The sequence below is a fragment of the Rhynchophorus ferrugineus genome, unplaced genomic scaffold, assembly GCF_030347505.1.
Source record: "Rhynchophorus ferrugineus isolate W39M unplaced genomic scaffold, kcgeb_rfMv2 rfM2, whole genome shotgun sequence".
In the NCBI taxonomy this organism is placed as follows: Eukaryota; Metazoa; Arthropoda; class Insecta; order Coleoptera; family Curculionidae; genus Rhynchophorus; species Rhynchophorus ferrugineus.
This window is the reverse complement of record NW_027472581.1, coordinates 43,877,122-43,902,984: the sequence shown is the minus strand read 5'-3', so window position 1 is coordinate 43,902,984 and position 25,863 is coordinate 43,877,122. Positions and strand designations below refer to the sequence as shown.

Here is a 25,863-nt window from a genome sequence, read left to right as displayed (position 1 = left end):
TATAGTTTATATAAAAACAAAATGTATAAACACTGACAATTTAGAAAATAAATCAAAGATAATTTTCAATCTAGTTTGGGAATTACATATAATAATATTGTTAATAATAAATACCTAAATAGAACACTCAGGCTTATGTAAAAACCTATAGGTTCATTTAAATACTTTCGGCCTAAAAAAATATGGAAAAGTGAGTATTACTTTCTAATACATATTCCAAGATAACTGGCAATACTTTATTCAATATAAGCAAATAAGAGATAGACATTTTTCATAATTATATATCAAGATGAGTCAGTTTTAGAATAGTCCCAAAAGACAAACAGATTATTTTGTATTAATTACATTTTTAATTAAATATGCTTGTACAGTTTTAATTTACAAATTAAATTACTACTACTGTTCTGGTGGATTTGATCTGCTTGTAGTAGTTGTTCTGTTGTCAGTATGTATTTCCCAAAAATCCAGAATTAAGATATTGTTAAAGTAATATATTGCACAGAATATTAATTCTCACAATCTTTAACGTATTTAATATACTAATCAATTAATTAAACTAATTAAATTTTAGCAGGGAATTTGTAAAATCTCATCCGTTAGTACGACTTTAATAAAAGCAAGAATAAATTTTTCGCCGGATTGGACGGAACGTTGATTTAAGCAACCAGTCACTCAAGATCAAATAGCACAATCCCTCGTTATATTAACAGAAACACATCAATCCTTTAAAGGTAATAGGTCTGTTCGGAACTATTCTCCGAGTATCAAATTTCACAGGCTATATATTCTCATCAGGGAGGCGAATACGGTTGTAAAGATCGCATCAAATTAATGCGCTGGAGATTTCTGGCGGGCAGTGGAGAATGTGCCAACTTTTAGGGCCGAACCCATGTTACAGTAACGAGCTGGCAGGGGAATTCGCATATTAGTTAGGTGGAAGTGTTAAGTAGGACTTTAAAATGTTCTCTATGATTTATTAGCTCCATATATCGAAGGGATTTAAAGATGACATCCTCTGTTTAGAGTCACATTTAATTCACTCAATGCTCTTCATAATTTAAACCATAATAATTATTCAAAATATTTAAACAGTTTCTATGGAAGAAGACATAATACCTTTGCGAATTTATCGAAATTGTATCGAAGTTCGAGGAAGTCAAATGGTAATTTCTAGAAAGACAATTTAAATAATAACTTTTAGAGCTTTAAGTAGCGTTGGGAATTATCGACTGATTATCAATGATCAATTATCGAGTCATTATTTTCGACACGACTGGTTTTACTACTTTTTACTATTCATTGTTTCAGTAGTGTACTTTTACAGCTACTATTTTTGAACTCACAAGTTTCATTCGACTGATTTTGAACATCCTAGCTCTGCCGTTCTAGCCATGACCTAAAAACAATGTCCCAAATTTATTTAAGCTTACATATGTTTATACGTAATGTATATGGTTTTATGTCTTGTTTGTAATATGACTGTAAATAGCAATATATTGTAGATTAATATAGTACCACTTTGGAACTCTATTTTTCAAAATTAAATACTTATGTAGTAAAGTAAAAAGAAGATATGGATTGATAAATAGAAAAATAATTTTAACTGCTTTTATGTTATCTTGGCAACTATTGGGTCTAAAGTCTCTCGATATTTGCTCAAGTCTTTTGAATGTTAGAATTTCTTTCAGTCGAATTTCAGTGAATAATAATATTATAAACAATAAATATTCCTTATTAAGGATAAATAAAATAGTTATTATATTTGGATTATTTTTAATGAGTGAAATGATTAAATAGTTGACAAACATTGATTGAGAAGATACGATGCAAATATTCAGTGTTTATTACTCCATTCCTCGTTACAATCATGACAAATAAATAAAATATAAAAACAATTTTACATCATTAAAAATTAAACTGTTATTTTGAAGCTAATAAATTGCACCGAGTATCTCTCTCCTTTTCTATTCTCTTATGCGTCTTATTTATGACACTGCTAAAAACATTAGTAAACACATGTTGGAATCAAATATAAATAAACTAATTATAGAATATATTATGCCATTGTTAATATACAAATATCATTATTACAATTCTTTTTTCACTCTCTCACTTGCCAATTTAAAGTTATTTAAAATTGATTTAAAAAAATTAATTATTAATATTAACTACGTCCTTCCGCTCTCAAAATTAGTACGGGAAGGAATTCGTATATTTCCGCCTGTTATCACGAGTACAAAAACAGTCCAAGCCTGCATTGACTGAAATATTAATTACTATTTTCAGTCGCTAGTTCTTTGACTATCGACTAGTTCGACTGTTTTGTGAATATCGACTGCTTCTACTATTTTCAGTCGATAGTACCCAACGCTAATTTTTAAAAAAGTTTTGGTTTAAGCATATTTGAGTATAAAAAACTGTTTAACACTATAACGAGTTTCCAAATTCACTGTGTGATACCAGTTATTACTAATTTAATTTTAAAAATTGTTTGGCAGGAAATGAAGTGTGCAGGGAGCCATAAGTCAAATGAAGTTATCCTGAATGTTCGAACAATTAATTTCATTCACTGATTTATGTGATTATTTTTTTTAGTTGTTTGAACGTTATCTCAATGAAAACTATTTTTTCAAATTTTATATTTATCTCATTCTTATCTTATTTTTATATCTTACTTTTGTTAATACTATTGTTCTATAAAATGACAATAATATTAAAATAGTGATACATTTTTAGTTCTACGGTTGACAAATACATAATGCTACACCAATTTTTTTGAAGACCCTAGTAATTAGAGGGGATGATTATCAATCTTGTCAATATAAATACTAAAAATATTTAAAAACAACATTATAAAAGGAAAATTAATTAGTTTAACTTTATCTGTTGCACCGGTATTTTGTTTTTGGAGAATATCTCATGCATTAAAACTTTCCGCAAACTTGTAGTTAGTAGTGTCAGTTCGCCTTGCGAACCACATGTTAAAAAATCCCGAAATATTGGAAAGTAACAACGGAAGGGCTGTCTGGATACAAACTTAATGAAAACTCCTCTAGAGTTTGTAAAGCAGCTTGTGGTTAGGAAGCAACTTATTTCTGTATGTTTACGTGCAGCATAGCTAAAATTGAAAATAAAGCAGTGGAGCTAGGAAACCAGGAATTCGGTATACTATATGAAAAAAAAATTGAAAATAGAGGAAAATATTGGAGCGGGTTAAACATACATATTAAAATTCTTCATTAAATAATTACAACAAAGCAAATGTGAACAATATTATAAAGACAATTAATAATAAGGGTCAAACAATAAAGTAAATATTAAGAGAAATATGTTTATTACAAGATAGATGTAAAGTTTACAAAAAAGTACGGTGGAGTATGTCGACGTTACAAAAGCGTCCTTTTATAATCACCATTGGCATGGTGGAAAGGGTAAATAGTTCGGCCAAATTGATAAAACCAATCTTGGGTCGCTAACAATATCATTATTAATTCAATAAATAACATTTGATATAATACATATAAGTAATATTTTACATTTATTAAAATAATTTTTGAGTTTCTTAAAAATACACTCGGGATCGAAATTTCCGTGCAGCAATTAAGAAAAATGAGAGCGATAAATTGGGGGCAACCGCCGCGAGATGAATTATAGTTTTGTTCCAGGCTTAATGTAATCTCATTTACACAATATTATTTCCGAACAGAAGCCAACCAGCAAAAAGCCAGCTGTAGGTGCGCGATTGATAAATGGCACCTCTAGTTTCAGCGCAACAACTATTTTTAATGTTTGTTAATTAATCAGCGCTTCTGAAAGATACCATCATTTATCAAGCGCTCATAAAAGCTGTTTTTCATTAACAGGGTCGGCGCCGTGACGCTACTCGCCCTCCCCCCCTTTTCCGCCCGCCGCGTCTCCACCTACCGTTCGCCACTACCCCCTCCCGTCGTCCCCCACCGCTGTCTTCCAATCTCCGGGATTAAATCGGGGATAAAAAAGATCGGGCGTCTAGATACAGTATTGAAAAATGTGCGAAAAAAGGGCGACACAGCGCCGCCCTCTAGCGGCCAATCGTAACGAGCGCGACGAAAAAACACTGTCGCCTCACCGTACAACGTTCCTCTCAACACTTTGACGTTCATTTAACATTTTTTTCTGATGGATCATTATAGAAAGGCCGATTAACGAGAAAGGAAAGATTGGCTCTAAGATGGATTTTCTTTTTAAATTTCATTATGTGTTTATAACACGAAAAAATATTGACGTATTTTACGGTTATTTTTATTATTTAAATTTTCCTATTTAACAGATAATATATTAACACACTATAAACGTTTTAATAATCTGATTGGATTGTTTTATATAGATTTATTTAAGAAAATTAAAATTTTTTAAAAATATTTTAGAGTCTCCTCATTACCAATTAGCCCACGGGCTTCCGCATTAAGCCGACCAACTGGCGAGTAACCAACTTGGAGATCATCCCAGAAGACATCCGGTCTTACCCAGCCTGGTTATTGGCGTTACTGATACGGATCACTTTCCCTGTCGATTTTAGGATCTTGCCTAAGGACAATCACAAATGTTAAACTATTCTAAATATAAATTTGCGACCATGCGATGTCCCTGCAGGATTTAAATCTGCGAATATCGCAGGAGGACGACCATCCTGTCACCTTTACTACTGCACCAACCAATCTACAAGCATACTTTTTCACTTTTAAATATAGCAAATAACAATAAAATATGATGTAATTGATAAAGGAGAAACTAGTTGTACTAGACATTTAATACATTTATTCATGTTCTTTATAAATGAATGCCAAATCAATCAAAAAATACATTCTTAAGGTTTTATAGGCATAGCAGGGAATAAATTTTAAAAAAAGAAAACATTTTTTATAACCCCTTGTAGGTACAACGTAGACGGCGCTTTATTATCCTATACAGACTTCCATGAAAATCACGTATGCACCAGCAAACACCGGTGCAAAAGCCCGGTCAACACCACGCATCTCAACACCTAGACATTCATTAATTTTTTTTTGTTGACGCTGAAGAGAGTGAACCGACGACGCGAGGCTCATTAAACCGGGCCTACTGAAAACTAACGGAGAGTTCGCGTCTGGATTTTCATTTTAAAAATTTTAATTGCAGGAATTGTTGGCGACCCGGCGACGAGTGATTTACGCGGGTTTTAACGAGATCGTACAACCCGAGCGGTTTTTATTTATAAAATTGTTAATAGTCATTAAAATCGGAGTTATTTAATTGGCCTCGGTATTATGCTGTCTTTTTTTAATATTTAATATCATAGGTAGACCAATTTATATATATATATATATATATATATATATATATATATATATATATATATATATATATATATATATATATGTATATATATATATATATATATATATATATATATGTATATATATATATATATATATATATATATATATATATATATATATATATATATATGTATATTCAACAATTCTAACTATGGAAATTATTGTTATTAGGCCGGCAATTTCAATGATTCCTATGTGAATTATTTCTATTTTATGTGTCACTAATATTAGTAAGATAAAATATCATATAATCACGCTCTAATAATAGTTCAAAATAATATAAAATAAAATTATCCCTAATGAGTTTTATGTATATTCAATTTTATACGGAATGATACAAATTAATACTGCGAAACAATCGGTTCCTTATGACACTCTCGTATTATTTTATGAAACTCATTCTCAAATGTAAGCTGTCTCTAACAACCGAAACGAACTGCGATGTTGCCATAATCACTGGATGCCCAGATTGTATGGTATCTTAAAATTGTTGGACCGGGCCACTTTTCTGTTTACTCTTGAACCTAAATCTATAATGTTAATATAAATGTTAAACTCTTAAGAAAGTGAGCTCCGGTATTTGCCATTACGCGTTTTATTGCGTATATACTCCGAAACGCTAAAAAAGGCGGATTACATTAATTAATTAATAAACGCGCAATAATTAATATATATATATATATATATATATATATATATATATGCTATTTATTTTATAAGCATATATATGCCTTATTTATTTGATACGTAAGCTTTTTATCAATTTTATTCATAAAATACAAAACAAAACCGAAGAATATTTAATTTAATTCGAATCTGAGGATGAACAGATAAAAAAAGTAATGGTAAATTTATTCATAATAATCAAGTAATACCAGTAAAAACAAGGGATCTTGTTATCAACGCATTTAGCGTTTATTTAAGCAGAATGTAGGAGGAAGCTCTGGTCTACAAAATTAAAAGAACAAGGATTTTTTGCATATTTTTATGATTAGACCTTTAATTCCTTGTAATATTCACATGATATTTTTTCAGATTTCAAAATATTCTCTGACTTACCGCGACTTTTGTGACATTTATCGAGTAGCGGAAACTGAGCCATGTCGGGAAATTCCTTTATACTTCATGTAAACTTAACATCATATATATTCAAAGACATTTGCTCTGAAACATACACGCTAGGACACGAACAATGAAAATAGCTAATTATTTAGCTTTTACCTGAAGCTGCTGCTTTGATTGCCTGATTGTTGTTCTGTGAAGGATTGTTCTTAATGTTCAAAATTATTAACGTTATGACCACCATAAAAAACATCAAAAACCTACTTGAAAAATTGACATATTATTTCCGTTTCCGTTTGAATAATTTTAATTTCGAAGTCTGATAAATGAAATAAAATAAATGCTAAAATAATGTATTTGTAAAAATTTTCATAATTACAGCAGGTATTTTTTGTATAATTCTCGCGCCTCTAGCCAAAAGTGCATGAAACAGTTATCTTTGGATTTCGTCCTGACTGGCAATAGTCCTTGATACAGATATGGAGAGAAGAAAAAGGTTGTTCGTTGAAGATTATGTTATTCACCTTACACTGCCTTGGAAATTCCAATGTTGTTTTGGTGTAAGATTTTCTTAAATATAATGATTTGCTTTTAAAACTTGCTCTATTTGAGTCTCACAAAGATTGATTTGAAATTTTTTCGTCATAATTAAGTGAAGTAGGGACTTAGAAATACCTAAAATGGCCGAATGTTTACGTAAAGAAAGTACCTGTAATAGGTGAATTACGAAATGGGCAAAAACTTTCGTTCAATGGTTTTCATCAAACTAGGCGCAGATCCTGACTTTAGATAATTGAAGAGAAAATGGAACTTCTGCATCTATTTTATTAGTAAATTCACACTCACTTTCATATCATCGTTGGCGAATAATGTACAGAGTACAGATAAATAATTACGCTTAAAATATGTTTCAAACGCAAAAATATAGGTCATTTAAGCTTTGCCTCACAATTTATATTTTAAATATTAACTTTTAAAATGGACATCCTGTCGCAATAGATGTTGTTGTTGAACATACCATACAGTAACAAATTGAAAAGTTAAGTAGCCATTGTACTACATTTATGGATATATTTTATGATAAAACTGTAATAGCTCACATACATTTGTCTGTATTCTAGACATGCTACTAATGCGGCATATTCTCGATAACTTTTATCTACTTTTCCTACTTCAATTTTGTAAATCGGCCAGGTCCGTCACCGTCATCACCGAGCGCCATTTCCAAGCCCTTAAAAATTTATGAGGGCGAGATGACGCTTAAGTGACACATTTGTCCCGTATTAGCTCCGGCTGAAATCGTACCGAGCCCAACTGATATTTTATTCTGACCCGGTTTCCCCGGCCAAAAGGTCACTGAAAGCCGAACTATGTTCCGTGAAATTTTAATGCCGTTTTGCTTACTTGAAAACGTTCAATGTAAATTTTACAGCGACGATTATACCCGATCCCAAGTCGAAATTAGGCCGTTGACGTGCCGTCTTGCGTCTTCAATTAAACGGGATTATACTTGTTGTTGTCGAGCGAATAATTAGAGAGAAAAAAAATGAAAGGTACCTACAGTTCAGGTTCGTTGAGCGAATGTCAACTCTCGAATGATGAAAATTTCATATTGTCGGGCTTCATAAATTTTTTACAACATGAGGGTCGCTAGGAAAGTCATATCCACGGCTCCTACTATATAATAGATTAAAATCAGTAATATACAAGGATGCTTTTGGATTATTTAAATTACGTCAAACCGTATAATCGGATGAAATAAGCATGAAGAAAGTAATTTTTTGATATTTGTATCTGTTAATTACTGTTAAATAATGAATTTGTTTATCACTGTTTATTTTGACGTTCTGTCTTCTTTTATTTCTGTTGAATATGCTAGTTAGGCAACGGTTATTGTTGGTCTGTATGATACAAAAAATAATTCTGCCTTGTGGATTAGTCGGTTGGCCAGCGTAATTTCCTGCATTGTTTTATTGTATATTAATTATAAGTCAAAACATTTTAACTAAATGCAACAACTTTTTTAACTATTAAGAGAATATATGGCTTATATGGCTCGTTTGGAGAGTATTTTGTTAGCACAAAATCTGAATAAGTTGCTTTATTTCCTCTATACAATCGCCATTTAGTTTCAAATTTAATCTCATCTTGTATATAGCTTTATCTAAACACAAACTTTTTATGCCATTAACCATTTACTTATTTATGATTTGATGAGTTATTATTACGAATGCTAGAATAGTTTTTGTTGACATTTCTTAATTTTATAGGGAAAAGCACTAACGAGTTGGGAAGACTTGGGAGAATCACAATATTAATCATTAGTTAGGACAATAACAACAATTCAACGAATCCTGAGATATGGATTCCTTGAATATTTTCCCTAAACTTGTAAAGCTAAACCGTCTCTAAGATTATGTGCAATCAGCTATTTCTAATATGTTTCAAGTGGACCCTAATTCAAATTTCAATGAAAAATTTAAACAAAAATTATGTTTAGTCACTTTATTTATTGTAACAATCATGAAACATTTAGATTAATTAATTTCAAATTTCAATTATTTAATTTAATATTAATGAAAAATTATCAATAATTTCATAGTAAAATAGACTTAACTATATTATTTATGTAACTTATATACAATTTGCAAAATAAGTATGATCTAGTCTGTATAAGGTTGTATTATCTTTGAAGTCACATACCCCTGGAAATACTTATTCAGTGAATCTATACTATAGCACGTTTTAAAGGTAACAGTTCATGGAATATTCTAGGTATAAAGGTAGTGTCCTTTATTTAGTCCATTTCAAAACAAATTGGCCAACATTTAAAATTAATTGTGCTCTGAAAATTTAGACTTGAGAAGATAATTTTTGTCATATTTTACTTTTTTATTTTCTAAAAGCGAAATATGCAGTTCAGACTCATAAACAATTGTATGATGTTTATGGAGATGAACGCTTAGGTGAATGCTAGTTGATACTTGATACTAGTTAGTGAATGCTGATGAATTGGGTTGGACTCATTTTTGAGACATCGATCTTATAGATGAACCTCGTCCTGACCTATCATTCTTTGAAATAGTCGATGCAAGTTTGGCTTTTTTTATGTTTTAAAAGATTTATCAAAATACAATAAATTCTATGATGCTTGTGGAGATGGATGTTGATAGTTTATGCAAAGCAGCAGAGAACATTGAACTATGATGTTAAACTATATATTTTTTAACCTTAACCTTGTTTCAGTAGTTTATTTGCATTAGAATGTTGTAATACAATTGAGATGACTTGAGCTTACTTCTACTTTGGATAGACTATAAGTGAAGGCTATTATCAGAATTAGTTTGCTATCGGTTTGTAAACTTCTATAATATAGGTAAATCTCCCCCTGACCCGCAAATAGTCGGTAAAATTCTTAAACATATAGAAACCTCAACTATAAAAGTTTTTTGAATAGTCTTAGTCATAAAACTGGATACCAAACTAAGCTTTATCTGATGGTTATCATATGAATTAATAGTGCAAAATGTTATGATCCAGGTTTACATTTGTAAATTGCTAAACGAAATGGAGTCATTTTTAAAATAAATTATTATGGGCGATGAAACGTGCTAATTAATAAATAACATGTAAAAAAAACGTAATTGAAATCCGAAGACAAGAGAAAAATTATGGACAATAAAGTTCACATTGACTCCCAAGGAAGGTAATACTAACTATTTGATAGGTTTAGGAAGGAAATGTTCAGGCTAGAATCTAGCCAAACCCTTAGTTTGATTCTACATTCAACAATTATCCAGTCGAACCTAAACAGTAGGAAAATATTTACCTTTCATCACGACAATGCTAAATTACATAAATATTTAGTGATTAATTCTGTAAAAATTGAGGGAGATTGGCTGAAAATTTAACCATATAACTCTAGAAACATTTGTCAGTTGTATAAAGCTAGATTTGGAAATGCTTGCGACAAACAGTGGGTTCAGTTTTTATTAACGAAAAGTTTCAAAAGTTTCACAGTAATCGAATTATGGTTATTTAATCGAATATATTATTATTTTGATAATAATAGTAGGCATATTTAAAAAATATTTAAAAATGTGTGAGCAAGTGCTTTATTTAATGTAAAATATTTTAGAATATATTTGTACAATTACAGGATTATATGTTCCATTTATTTAATCCATCATTAGAATCAGTACCAATATAATATACATATTAAAATATATAATAAAAACTGGTATCATACGTAATAATATTACTCCGAAATATGCATTTATCAAATAGTGAAATAATGTTAATAAATTGTGAAAAAGATTGTATTCTTTTAAATTGTATGTCTTTAAATGAAAACTAGTTATAAGGTAAATTATGTATTGCTTCATGCAATCATGGCATTACATTAGATCAAGTGACCAAGAGACAATATGATGAGACAATATATGTTTGAGAAGCATAAGAATTGAGGCGGTTTTATAGAAGTTTAATTAGCTTTATAAATTACGACTGACATCAACATATCGATTACTCAGTAACTGATATGTTCAATAATAATTTCAGACATGATAAGCAGTGGTTAAAAGAGCAGGCGAACATATCGTATTTTACAAAAATAAAAAGGGGACATAACTCAATCCGTGTACTGCACAAGCCGATATCAAAACTTTATCAATGTTTAGCCCATCATAACTGATACAGTATTTCAGCTGAACAACCGTCTATCGTAATCTTTATGCGAGGCCACCGTCTTCCATTACCCGTTATCCCGACACCGCAAAAACCATGGCTTTGACCCTACCACGCGGAGCCCCAGCGACAATATCTATGAAATACCGGCCTTGGTCTAACCCGGAAATCCACATCCATTACGGAACAGATAACAATGGCTGGTTTAATTCACTTCCATCGTCGGCCCGAACAGTTTCCTTTGTATTTACGTATGATCCGATTTATGGATAGGAATTTCGTTAGTCGTCTTGTTTATGAAACAGTTCGAATATGACAAAGAAATTGATTTCGGTACGGGCCCGGACATCAAAAAGGACGTATTTTACGATTCAGGTTCGGTTTTATTATTACCCCGTCCAGTTTTAGTATTCATTTTTGCCAAATAACCGTCGCATCGTCGACGTATACGTATGGATCAAGACGATGGAAACATGATAAGATATAAATATTAGAATTTATATATCATTCCGTCTCTTTTAGGTTCTCTCTGCTATTTTTTTTGTTACACATTGTACATTACATATAATATTTAACGACACATTTACATATAATTAATATTAGATGGCGTTTAGAGCGGCGTTGTTTCGGATTATTAATGGCTTGCATGTATTTTCGTCAGCGATATTTATTGTGGAAAATGTGAACTATCAACGTAAATTCATTCAATTCTTTCGATTCATTAATTCGTTGCCTCTATTGTTTTGAAGAATTTTACCTCTAAACTTATGGAAATGTTAAATTTAAAAGTGTCTGTTTTGATGTCAACACCAAATAGGGTTAAAAGGGTCAAAGATTGTTAGGCGAATACTCGGCTGACATTCTTAAAAACCAACTTAGTAGTTGATGAAACAACTGATTTCGGTGATTTAGATACGAAGAGAAAGATCCAGACGGAAATGGCTACCACACTTGTCAAGCAAACAATAAAAGTTTTCGCCGGCTTGGTTGGCGCAGTGGTAAAGGCGATGGTAGTAAATTTTATGTTTGTGATTGTCCTAGGCAAAAGTCGTGACAAGGAAAATGATCTCAGTCACGCAGTAGCCAGGCTGGGTAAGACCGGATGTCTTCTAGAATGATATCTAAATTGGTCACTCGCCAGTCGGTAGGCGTAATGCCGAGAACTGTGGTGCGGAGGCCACGTTAAACTGTAAGTCCAGTCCGGAATATTAATGGTCATAAAGCCTTGCTCTGCATCAATCAATTTGTTGCAGTACAAGTATGCAAAAAACACAAACAATAACACTGTTTAGTTATCCCACCGCATCAGCAAATCAAATCAAATATAATGTGTTACGGGCTCATAAAACTGAATTAAACTGTTACTGCAAATGTCTATCGACATCAATTGAACTATTGCTGCAGAGAATCTGCCAGTGAAGAGTAATAAATGCAAAATCATCCTAATACATGATAACGCTTGACCATACATTGAAATAGTTGGGTTAGGATACACTGTTGCAGCTCGAATATAATAGCCACCGGACCAGACTGCTGCATCATGGCGGTTTTGAAATGCAGAAGGGCAAAAATATTTTCTCATTAGACCGTTGCTAAAACAGTATCACCCTTTTCATGCTGTATCGCTATGTTTTCAGAAAGATGTCCCAACAATTATTTTCAAAAAATACCTTTTTAAATTAAAAACAAATTAAAATACACCTAACTATCTAGTAGTAATTATTCCACAGAATACATTTAATACAAATATATTTATTTCATTAGAAAATTTCTATTATATTCCAGAAAAATAACGTTTTCGTCGCTTTGAGTGATATTGTCATTTCACGGATATAAAATAAATACAATTTTTATTGTTATAAATTTATTTGCGAATGAATATTGGGTTAGGACATTCAGAAGCCAATAAATTAGAAACTTTAAATGTGTTGTTAAATTGTAAATGAATTAAACTAATATAAGATCCAGGAGTCGTGGAGAGTTTCGGAAGAGTGTTATACTATATGATCAAGTGGAAAGGAATATTTAAAAGCATCTTTTAAAATGAAATGATGCAAAAAGATTAAGTAGTAAATCGTTTTGTTAGCAACATGTGGCTGTGAATTGTGAACCAATCAGCTATATATGAGCTAAATTTTTATAATTTAGTAATAACAAACGGTCAAATTACTTTAAGAATTGCTAAAAATTGGTATAGCTATAAAAAAGTCAATTTTGAATGTATACCAGCTAAAATATTTTAGAATAAGTGATTCAGCTGGCTGTAATACTTGATACGCGCAGTGATCAAGATAACAGGATGACCCTCCTAGTGTCGCTATATTCGCCTATTCGGATCCTGCTGGTATATAGCCGTAAATTTATGTATGTGAAATTCAAAAGTGTAAAATTCGACAAGGAAAATTATCCCAATCATGTCAGTCACCAGGGAGTCGTCAGACTTAATGCCGAGGACCGTCGTTCGGAGCACATGTTAAGCAATAGGTCCGTTCTAGGGAAACCCTAGTTAGAAAAAAGATATTCTCATATACATAAAATATTTTATTTATTTTAGTATGTATACTATTTTAGTTATTTTAATACGCTAGGAATTTTTAGTGTTGCAGTAAAATAACAAATCCCCATTATTCATTTATTTATTGAAACAATTTAATGTAAATTACTAATTTATATAAAATTACATTATGATTACACTATTTAATTTTAAACCATTTATATGAATGGCAAAATATTTTAAATTATGTGCTGTGTTGTGTATTCTCTAAATATGGTACGTTTAATTTTGTTTTAAAATAAGTATAAAACTATCATCATTTAGCAAAGATAGTTTTGTGCAAATAAAATATTTGAAATGTTGCTAGAATGTTAATACTTAATCGATCGATTTAATTTTTTACAAGAAAGAAGCTTTCATTAATTGGAAGATCTCAATCTCATATAATATGTAACAAATATCTAAAATATATTTGTTATTATATATTAGCAGTTGTCATATCCATTAAGTCATAAAATAAATGGCATGTTGCCATTCAATTCTAGGGAATTCATAAATCTCAAAAAAAGACCAAAACTGTCCCAAAACTTATAAATACTTACGGAGGCCCCCGGAATACTTTTACGACCGAGGCTGCGTTTGCAAACGAAAAAATCACTCGTAAAAAATAAAAAGGCTAAAAGTTTTAGGCCATAAAACAGCCATATTTTCAAACTTTTATTTTCTTCCGAACCTTCATTACAGGCATTGCCGGCGTCCAGAAACAAAAGTTGAACGTAATTTACCGAAGGTCTCCGCGTGTAGGTTGAATTTATGGCGAGACTACGTATGTCGACACCAAGACGTTTTTTTCCTCCTCTTTCGCTCGTCCGGTCCACAAACCTGAAGAATAAAATTCGCATCGGCCACCGGAAATTTATCGAAGGTTTTAATTTTAAAAAATTCAGAAGGATTCGACGTCGGTCCGGCTTTCGTTTGACTTTTGCTTGGCCACTATACCGACGATCTTTTATTTTGGTGTATGGGATTTCTTCAACTGACGCTAACTGATAAGAATGGCGAACTAAAAAAGGTTTATAGAGCATCCGAATAAGTTAAGAGACAGGAAAAGAGTTCGTGGAAGAACATTAATAAAATATTTAGGAACAAAAAGGGCTGAGAAATAGGGCACATTTAGCACGAAATATTCGTTAGAATCTGAACTTTTGGTTTTACATCAATTTTGAAACATTGAAAGTTAAATAAGTTTAATTTTAAATAATAAATTAAAATAAATTAAATTTCCAACACAGCGCTATAATTAATATTAAAATATGTCTCAATATATTCCTAGTATTACGTTAATCATTAATATTGCAATTAAAACAATATATTTATTTCATATAATGGAATATAAAAGTGATTTTAAACGCTTACTCTTAGAACAGAAAAGTTTCTGAATACTATGTAGAAACATTCTAGAACAAAAATGTAAAAATCCAACTTTTAATGGATAACTTAACGTGCAAACAATCTAAACAAAATTGGCGTGGAACATCATCCCATTAAAAGAGCAATTTTCAGTATCTCCTCGAAAAAGCTACTGACTTAAATGAGGAAAACTTTAACAAACATTAAAATTACTAGGAAGACAACACATTTATCTCAAAGAAAGTACTCGTATAAAAGTCTGATACAATTTATTTAAGACTATATAATATTTATTACATTATAAGAAAAATTGTGAAACTAATATTATCAAGGAATCATATTATCAAGTTTATTTATACATAATAATAACTGCTCATGTACATTTAAACTGTGTAAAATCTTACAATAACTAACTACAAGTTGAAAGTAGTAGATGCAATTAACTCAGAAGAAGAAAACAAACGTTTACAGAAGTTTACTTCAAGTTTATTTAATTTAATAATATCCTTAATTGGATATATCTAAATACACTATGCTATAGTATAGGAGTATCAATATAAACAACTGTTAAATTTTCTATACAAAGTTAGAGTTTTTTATTTAGTATTATTGAATTATCCAGCGTATATAAATGCTAATCATAGAACGCTCAAAATTACATTTTCGACATTCATTACCTGCTTTTTAACTTGAAGAAATCTGCTGCCCGTCAAACGTTTAGAGATCAGAAACTTACGTTAATGCTGCTCCATCATATCCCAATTGTGGGTGTTGTTCAATTACTACAATGTGGCGATTTTGATAAGTCAGTTACTTTACTGAAGTGTAAAGGAGTGAAAAATCCAAAAACAATGAATTACAAGAACGAATAGGACGAAAACCCAGCTCAAATGTTTAAAATAATTTCAGATGGTTTTGCAGTTGGTAAATCCATCCATGAATTCCATAAATACAATGGGAAATATCCAAGGGAGGGAAAAGAGCTATCAGAGCAATTAACTAAAAATGTAATTTCTACATCGCGGTTTCATTGCGTGTTAATAACAAAAGGAAAAGCATGTTAATATGACTAGTACAAGTGTAAAAGTCATGGGTTATCCCAAAAGAACCATCCATATTGACACCGATGAGAAATATTTATAGTCACAGCATCTTGCTGTGCATACGGTCAGTAAGATTTGATATATTACGAGCTGGTAAAACCGAATAATTTCGTTATCTGTTAAATCTATTACTGTATATCTCTACCAGCATTAATTGGTCTACTGAATTGATCCTTTTGATTGCCACTTGTTCAGGTCGATGTAACATGGCTTGGCTGGCACACTTTTTCGAAATGTCAAAGAATCGCGAAAATGGGTCGATAAGTGGATCATTGCTAAAGCAAAATCGTTCTGTCGATACGAACTCATCTTGCTATCACAAACGTGGTAACCGGCTATAAAGAATGATGAAAAATATTTTTATTAATATATAATTTAATATTTTTTTTACATAGAATTATAAAGAATTGCTAAAAACAATTCGTCTGATTAAAAAAAATTAACGAAACCAAGGGAAAAATAAGACAAAAAAAGACGAAATGTTCCTACAAACGGAAAAAAATTGTACAATTTACCGTCGATTTCATATGTGGAAAAAAGAAATAGTATCAACAGCAAGAAAATTCCTATTAAATATGGGTACCATATGCCCGTGAAAGGATTTAAGCAAGTTCGGAAAGAAGGAAAATTATGGCAAGAAGGAAAATTATAGCAAAACGTTCCTCGCACACATGCATGTTCGGAAACCCTTTCCCATCTTTTGACTTTTTTCAACAAAATAAATTTGCCACTAAAAACACAAAAGAAAATAAATAAGCAGGAAAAGCGGGGATCAGTTGGCCTGGTCAAAGTTGGAAGTTTTGCGATTCAATTCTCCAATTCTGGACCTTTCCAAAGATATATGGCTGGATTATGGATGCGTGGCGGCTGGTTCTTTTTATTTTTTATGGTCTACTTCCTTTTTGTAAGCCCTATCGGCAGAAAAAATCGAAACGGGCCTCGGTTCTTACTCTCCCGAGTATTATTTTTTCCGTTCACGATGAATGGCGGGTATTAACGAAGGAAACTACTGCGAACAAAATGCCGACTCAAGATCTTTCATTCCGATGATGTATTTTTCCGGGCCTATGAGTTTTTCGAAAAAATTTAATCGCATTTACCTGGAGGAACATATTTAAATGGACGTACTTTAATCATATAAATGTGACCTTTGAGATATCGATGCGGCTCCTAACTAAAATAGATGGTTTTATTCAGAAAACTTTTTTAACCGATGGGATTAATAAAAAATTCGGTTCTAAATTTGTTTCAGTGAGATAGTTGCGACGTTAAATTCAAAAGAGCAAATAGGTTTTTTTAATTAGAGCCAAATTGACAGTATTTTTAAATAAAGTGATATTTACGATATAATGCATATTATTTTAAATACGAATAATACAATCTCCAACAAATACCGCTATTTTAAAGATAAACAAAATATTGGACATTTTGTCAAAGCTATGGGTTAGTTTTGTCTCGAATTATGTCATCTTTTAGTCTAAGGATTTGCTATGATGTTTATTTAGAAATATCTTACGCAACACTAAAGAAAATATCTAGTGTCAAATCACAATGGGACTCATTGAAACCTTAATAAGTTGTTCGCGAAATTTTACGACATTTGGAATGTTCCTGTGAAAATTTACAATACTCGTACATGCCATCAAAGTTATATCCTGTCTTAAATTACTCTATAGATCCAAACCAAGAGACCTAATTTTCACGCACGTGTTTATTTATATTATTTAATATTTCTTTCATCTACCGATTTCGTATAGTTGTTTTAATTTCGGGAACAACTTAATTAGTACTATTTTAAGATTGTATAAACATAAAAGTCATATAATTTTCTAAAACAGATTTTAAAAAGCCTACAACTTTTACGCTATGTTATATTCTAAGTTTGAAATTTAGCTGTATTCCGCTAAATTCACGCATTTTATTCAATAACGAAGAAAATCGTCTAATTTGAAAGACCTTATCTACTGTAAAATAAAGACGTATTTTCTATGTCGATTTAAATCTGTACTTTGACTTACGCCTATCGTTTGATCTTTGGATATTTGAATGGTATTTGACTGAACTTGATATATTACTCTTATCTCTTTATCTTATATAGTGTGGTAGGATTTACTTATAGATATTAAGCTTCTAATGCTGTTATGTATTAAAAATAAAATTTATAAATCATAAAATTCTCAATTAAATAAATCATTATGAACTAAAGTATGATTATTTTTTTATTTAAATAAAGTAAATGTTCCCTCATATTGTTTAGTTATTATAGTTTTCACAAATTATATTAGTTCAAATGGTTTTTATTTGATCAACCTCCGGGTAAGTTTGCTGTTTATAAACAGCTCTAGAACTACGACGTTTTCGTGATCATGCAATCTTTCCTCTTCCTTAATATCCTATAAGGCGTTAACAGTACTGTGGAGAACATAGTTTTGGTAAGTTTGGAATATGTTAACATTAAATTTATTCGTGCAACTCCATAATTGTACACCGTAGCTCTTCACTATCTTCAAGATTTGCCTGTATAATCAAAATTTATTCTAGAGTGATAATATGGATTGTAGTCCAAGCAATAACCACATTTTTTTGAGCCTCATACAAGTTCTGGTTTATTTTTAATATGCTCATTCCACTTGAGCTTGGTGTCCTGTGTCATGTCTAACTATTTAGTTGTGTTCATATACAGATTTAATCTAGAACCAATTATGGTATACAAACTGGTATGTAGAGTTTTTAAAATGTGAAATCTACATATGTAGGCGTGGTAGCATTTATAGAAAGGATGACGAAATATATTTGAAAGTAAATGATCACGGAAGCACTTAGAGTTTATTAAGATACCCTCATTTTTTGCATTGGCATTGCAATACGCATTTAAATCAAAGTCCACAACGAATGGTATACGATGGAGCATCATCACCATAAGTTTTTTGTTTTGTGATTATGGAGATTTTGATGTGTCTTAGCATTAGATTTCTTTAAATCAAACTATAAAATGAATAAATGAACGAATGTCTGTGTAGCATTGAGTAACTGGATAATAATAAATTTAATACTGTTATTTTAGATAGATAAGCAAAACAGCCGAATCTAACAGTTAGGCTAGGTCGTGTAACAATTGTTTATATTGATATTGCGCTTTTTCACATAGCTATCTCTGATTAAAAAATAAGCAAGCAGATAATATTAACAAATACAGCTGAAAAAATGTAACTGCACAGATATTATGAAACAATATTAATTTAGCAAGAGATATATATTTGAAAACAAGCTGAATGGCCAAACTGGTGAAGCGCATGAAGTACGCATAATACTTGTTGAGACTTATGCCCACTATGTTCTAACAAGTCAATTGAAATGTCCCTGGCCTGACACATAGATGGCCCTACTAGAATTAAATCCATATGTTTTTTAGTTAGCCCTAACACTCAAAAGATGCGTGTATAAATTTGACAGCTGCCGGATCATTTGTTTGTGAATTACAGCATTTTCAGTGAAGCAACTTTTGTTATTGTGAAAAAAATGGATTTCGCATGTTATACAATTTTCTATATGTTTATAAAAATATAAAATATTGCTTTTTGTCGGGAAAAAATACAGCTGAAGCAAAAACTTGGCTTGATGGCGAGTTTCCGGACACTGTCCCAGGAAAATCAACCATCAAGAGTTGGTATGCTAAGTCTAGACGTAATGAAATGAGCATCGAAGACGGTGAACGCAGTGGACGCTCAAAGGAGGTTGTTACCGACGGAAATTTAAAAATATCCACAAAATGAATTTGAATGACCGTAAATTGAAATTTAATGAAATAGCAGACACTCCAAAGATATCAACTGAACGTGTACATCATATCATTCACGAATATTTGGGTATGAGAAAGCTCTGCGCAAAAGTGCATGGAATAATTTTCATTGACAACCTTAAAAATGGAAGGACCATCAACAGCGACTATTACACAGCATTATTAGACAGTTTGAAGAACGAAATCTCCGAAAAACGGCCGCATTTAAAGAAAAAGAAAGCGCTGCTTCGCCAAGAAAATGCACCGTGTCATAAGTCAGCGAAAACGATGGCAAAAATCTATCACCCTTGAAGACATCTATATTGAATTAAAAAAAAAACATCTCAAAAAATGTGTTTTACTATGGTAGGCCGGGGACTTTTCAATTGACCTATTTGAGATATCTTGTTTTAGACGCTTTTAGACGTAAGGTGCTAAATGAACTTGATGAACTTGATCGGTTACATAATAGATATAAAACGTTTCAAGGTAGTAAGATTATGTGAATGGAATTATTTTTTGAGGTACCACGATAGTTGAAGTCCAGCTGAAAGCATCAAATTATCAGCTTAAATCGACTTTCATTGACTTACAATATAAACAGTCATTTCATTATAAAAGTCTGTTGCAGCCCATGGCAATGACTGTCTCAAGTACTATAATCTGATTAGAAGATCCAAAGGTAGCTATGAATTATGGAAAAATCTTTTATTTTGATGATGTGGAAAAAGTATTACAAATATGAAAGAAAAAAGGTGAAGAAAGAGAAGCTAATACAGAATAAGAAATCCTGAAATATTTTCACGCATAATTTAGTAAAACAATTAAAAAAACAAGGATATTAATGATTATATTGTTGAAGTAATCCAGTCGCTAACTATTATAAATAATGTTTATGAAACTCTACATTATTTGAAAAATTGATAAATTACACACTATAACAGCTGAACGAACGATATCAAAAGAAGAAAATCAACAACTTGTCGTGTGTAGCATTAATGTTTTATCCCCCATCGACAGTTGTATAATAAACAAGTGTCCAAAAATTCATCGGTCTACATCATTTATCTTATTCCGGTTCCGGGAAAGTTGATGTGTTTTTTGACCGAGGAGGGAAAATCAACTACACGAACCATCCCATTGGAACAACAAGAACGGACGCCGTCGATAAACAACTCTTCTCTCGAATAAAAACGACAAAGAAATCAAAGAAGGAAGAAGTTTGGCAGGATTTGATATAAATATTTCTCGACATGTTTTGACCGCGAACCGTGCCCGCCGCTTCAAAACAAACCGACGAAAATAAAAAGCAAACTTACGAAGAATGCATTTCGATAATTGAAAAGGCCTTGCAATAAAAAGTTACTTTCTCGCTGGTCTGACGTTTGTGACGTCCGACCGAAGTAGCAAAGTTTCCGCCGTTCCACCTCACCCCTTTTTTATCGACATCGTCGAGATCTCCGAGCAAATTGCAAATTGTATTTATATGATTTTTTCCTTAAGACCAATTTCGGGATCCTATAATATCCGTATCTTTAATGGATTCGTAGCTGCGTTTCCTTTTTTGTTTCGTTTTCCCTTTGAAACGAATTATCAATATCGGAAACTGTAACGAGAAAGTTCGGTCATAATCGTATTTCGTCGAGATAAGCAATATATTTTCAATTGTCTGGATTGAGTCTAATTTCATTGGAAAGTTTGAAATAAGTGGAGACTTGCTGGTAAGGAATTGATAATAAGAATATAATTTCAAAGGAAAAACAATGAACTTCTAATTTACATAATTTCTCAATATAAAATAATATTAATGTCAACAAAACAAATAAAAAAGTAGTTCTATTAAGCTATTACAAGATATTAAGATTATATAATATTATATATAAGATTTATATAATAATAAAATAAAATAATGTTCTTCAATAAGGCACCAAAATGTAAAAAAAGCCTGCTATATGGAGTAATGTAGATTTTCCAGTAAGGCACTCCATATCAAAAGGAGAACAGTAATAGTAGTAGTAGGAAAATGATCGCTCTTTTTACGTTCGTAAAGAATGCTTTTCACGAAACGAAAAATTAATAAGGGCTGCAGAGTATTTTATACAGTCTGAAGGTTTTCCAGAAAGCCACTATAATGATCCCTTAACGACTTTTGAAAAATTGAAACAATGATAATGAGATATTTCTAGTTCGATTTCTCGATATTACTGAATAGCCACCCAACAAAAATGCAAAATCAACTTATTGCATACCACTCTATGGATGTTTCAATAAGAAATATTTAATGATCTTGATATATAGAACCAGTCTATAATATATAACGAATGACCAATAAATATATCCAATTTCTTGACATCGGAAATTTATAATAGTCCAGTTTCTTGACAGTAATAAGGCAACAAGAAAGTTGAAGAAAGTAGCTTCCCGGATTTTGGTTCGGGAGAGACTTCATAACGTTAAATAGGCTTTACCAACGTAAATACTAAAACACATAGATAATTTTAGTTGGCTGGTACACAGCAAGTCTCCTAAGATTAGTTCAATAAGTTCTTTTCGATATTCCATGATCTTTGCAATAGTGACTCTCTTAGCAGTACCTAAAGATTTTGGTTTTGGTCAGAAAACTAATTAAAATATGAATATTGAATTCAATTTGAAATTAATTGATTGAACATAAATATTCGAAACTATAGTCAAATCATATCTTTAAATCATCATGTTATTGTTTTGTCTCTTCTTTATTTTATTTATTAAGCATAGCTTTTCAATTCTTAATCTGTACAATTATTTATAGTGACTATTAAAACTCATCTTTACAGAAACTCAGATTTTCTGTCAGTTATTTCTTATAAATTGAAATGTTAACTTTTTTAAATCTAACACGAAATGCCATAATAATTCATAAAAATAGCAAGTAGGTAACTGATAAGATGAAGGAATAAGACCTAGTAATAATACTGAATGAATGATGTAGATACTATATGAAGGGATCGGTATATAGGTAGAAAAAACTATAACAATCCGAAATTAAATAATAAAATAATAGTAAAACATTAATAACATATTATTAATAATATATAATACATTAAATGATTCAAGACGCCCGTCAACCAATGTTTTGTTAACCAACCAAAATGGTATTTTATTAGTAAGACTCACTATTTACTAGACGTCAGCTAGAACTTCTAGGTTTCATCTTTGTTGATGGTCGTGGAACTCGTGAAAGAATGAGTTTCCGACAAAAAAAATCAAGTAGCTACTAAACATTTAAAAGCTTTAGTACCAATGGGGAAGTTGAATTAAGTTAATCCTCCCCATTGCTCACATATTTTTAGAATTGATGAAATAAGCGTGACCGTATATCTACAAAAAGCAAATGCGGTCCATAATATATTCTGAAATGGCCGTGAAATTACGTGGAAGAAATTCGGCAAGATTGATATTTGTCCTCAATTTTCTTTGTGGATATTTTGGTACTTTTTCACAACAATACTAACGAATTTCTGCGCCAACAGATTTAGACAGTAGGTTAGTCTGGGGTTTATTTTCATGACAATGTTTATTTGCTATTATATGATATAAAAAATCTTGATAAGGTATTAAAACACTGAAAATAACTAAAATAAATAACTGAAAGGTAAAAGGCTGCCTAAATTAATTTGTTTTATAATCTTTTCCAATGACTTCTCAATTAAAAAAATTCAATTCAATAAGACACTTCCTATTATAAAATATCTTGATAGAGTTACAAAATGTTTAAAGTTGGAATGGAAGCGAATGCGAATATTGGCTCAACAAGCCAATGTACTAATTTTCCGGCAAGGCGTAAAAGAAAGCCAAGTCTACCAGGGTTAAAAGCTATACGATGGCAAGCAAAAGTTCAGCTCAACTAGTTGAATCATACAACATTATTCACTTCCTCGGCGCAATATCGCAACCTTTTCCAACTCCGCTCCAGAACTATCCAGTTACAGCGAACGGAATGATATAAGGCTCGCGCTAAAGTCACCGCGTCTAAACTCGCCCAACTTTTCGGTATTTATTACTTTAAAACTTGGTAATCTACATAAGCTTAATTTACCACGTTTATTACATGTTTTCCACTATAAGTCAAAGAATACCTGACCTAGAACGAGCCAAATTCATCGAACTAACTAATCGGTTCAACTTCTTCATCGTTCTTTGGTTCATTGCATTGAATGCCTAGTTGGTTTAACAATTTAACAAAAGTTCAACTGAATTTAATTTTTTTCCTGAAATATCATTATAAAACCTAATTCTGGTTTATGAAACATTGAGTGATACTATATAATTCTCATTTTTATTTTAAAGAGTAAAACCAAGGAATTCAAGAGATTTAAACATTTAATTTTTTATTAGAATATAACTAGAATTTAAGGATTAAATTTAATAAAATTTGAAACATATAAAAATAAAACAACCTGTGGGCGCAATGAGTCTTCCATTTGCTAACAATGAAAAAAAAATTGACAAAAAATTGAACCGGCTTATATTAATTTAAATTTTTTTGTTGGTAATTTAATTTTTTGTATATATCCCAAAATTATATTATTATTTTGGTATTTTTTATGCTCGGCACTGACTTCATAGTAATCAGTTGGTAGTAGTTAAAATAATATTGTAAATAGATTAATAGGTTTAGGTAGGTATTTAGCTAAATTGTGTATATACAGTAGAAAATAAAATACGTGTAGTAGATAGGTTAAACAATGTTTTTGTTTATTTTTATTAAGTTACTACAGCTATTATTATGTACATATTTTATTTTAAACGTTTTCTTAGTGTTAAAAATCTAAGTTTGATATTTGTTAATTTTTAGTGAGTTTCAAGTCGGTTCAAATTTTTTGCCAAAAATATTTTATTTTTCCCTTTTTAGTGTTAAATATTTACTCAATAAATTACGAGGTTATTTTATTTAATATTACAATGGGCAGGCCAAGTAAAGTAACAATGATTGAAAATAAGGAGCGCTTCAGGCACCGGGATCCGCTACCTCAGATTGATTTACTTATCGATTTGACAAATGTTTTAACTAACAACGAAAAGTTATTATCCCCGCCGGGAATCGAACACGCGACCTCCGTTTGAGTGTTAAACGCTCTAATCGTTACACCATACAAGCAGTTGTCTACAATATATCCACGAGATCTTATATGATTAAGTTAGTGCTTAAAAAGCAAAGTGAATGGCTTTTGTTCTGAGCGACTTTCGATTGTCCGTCACATTAGCCCAGCAATAACATTATACCCAAATATCTGATTATTTTAGATAAAAAATATGTGAAAACTCACGTGCATTTGAATTTATAAGCTTTTTAAGAAAAATAAGCTTTTTCCTCGATTTCCCCCTTTCCCCCAAAACAGATCCTGATTTGGTTTCAACGGGACCACCTCAGAAGTGCATTCTTTCGAATAAAAAAATAATTCTGAAAATCGGCCCACAGTAGAAAGAGAAATCGGCAAACATACATTAAAAAATATATACTGCCGAACGTAGAACCTCCTCCTTTTTCAAAGTCGATTAAAAACAAAACTGAAACGGTGTGAATTTAGACCTTTGACAGCGAAACCATTTTGTGTTAATTTTTGTTAGTGTTAATATGAGTTTTTGCAAGGGAAATATTTTTGTGAATTGTATACAAAGTTTTCATGAAAATAACTATAATTAGATTATTATTGTAATCTTTCGGAGCTATTGGATGTATAAATGTAAGAAAAAAGGCCTAGAGAAAAAAATCACACCACTCAGAAAAACCATTGCTAAAATAAGGTAATGGCAACCGTACAAAGGCATTTTATATTCTTTTCGACACATCACTGCAGGTTCCACAAATGAAGCATAGTTAACATAACAAGAATAATTATTCTAAAAAAACATTCTTATAAAACCCTTAATTTATTTCCATTTTTAGGTTTTCCTAGTTTTCCCTTATTTGGGCAACCTAGTAAAGTTGTC

General features: G+C 31.2%; 1 protein-coding gene across 9 annotated transcripts in view; it reads right to left on the bottom strand.

Moving 5' to 3' along the window:
* Rbp6 (RNA-binding protein 6) overlaps positions 1 to 25,863 on the bottom strand; it is a 752,769-nt gene that overhangs the window by 224,289 nt on the left and 502,617 nt on the right. The window lies entirely within an intron of this gene.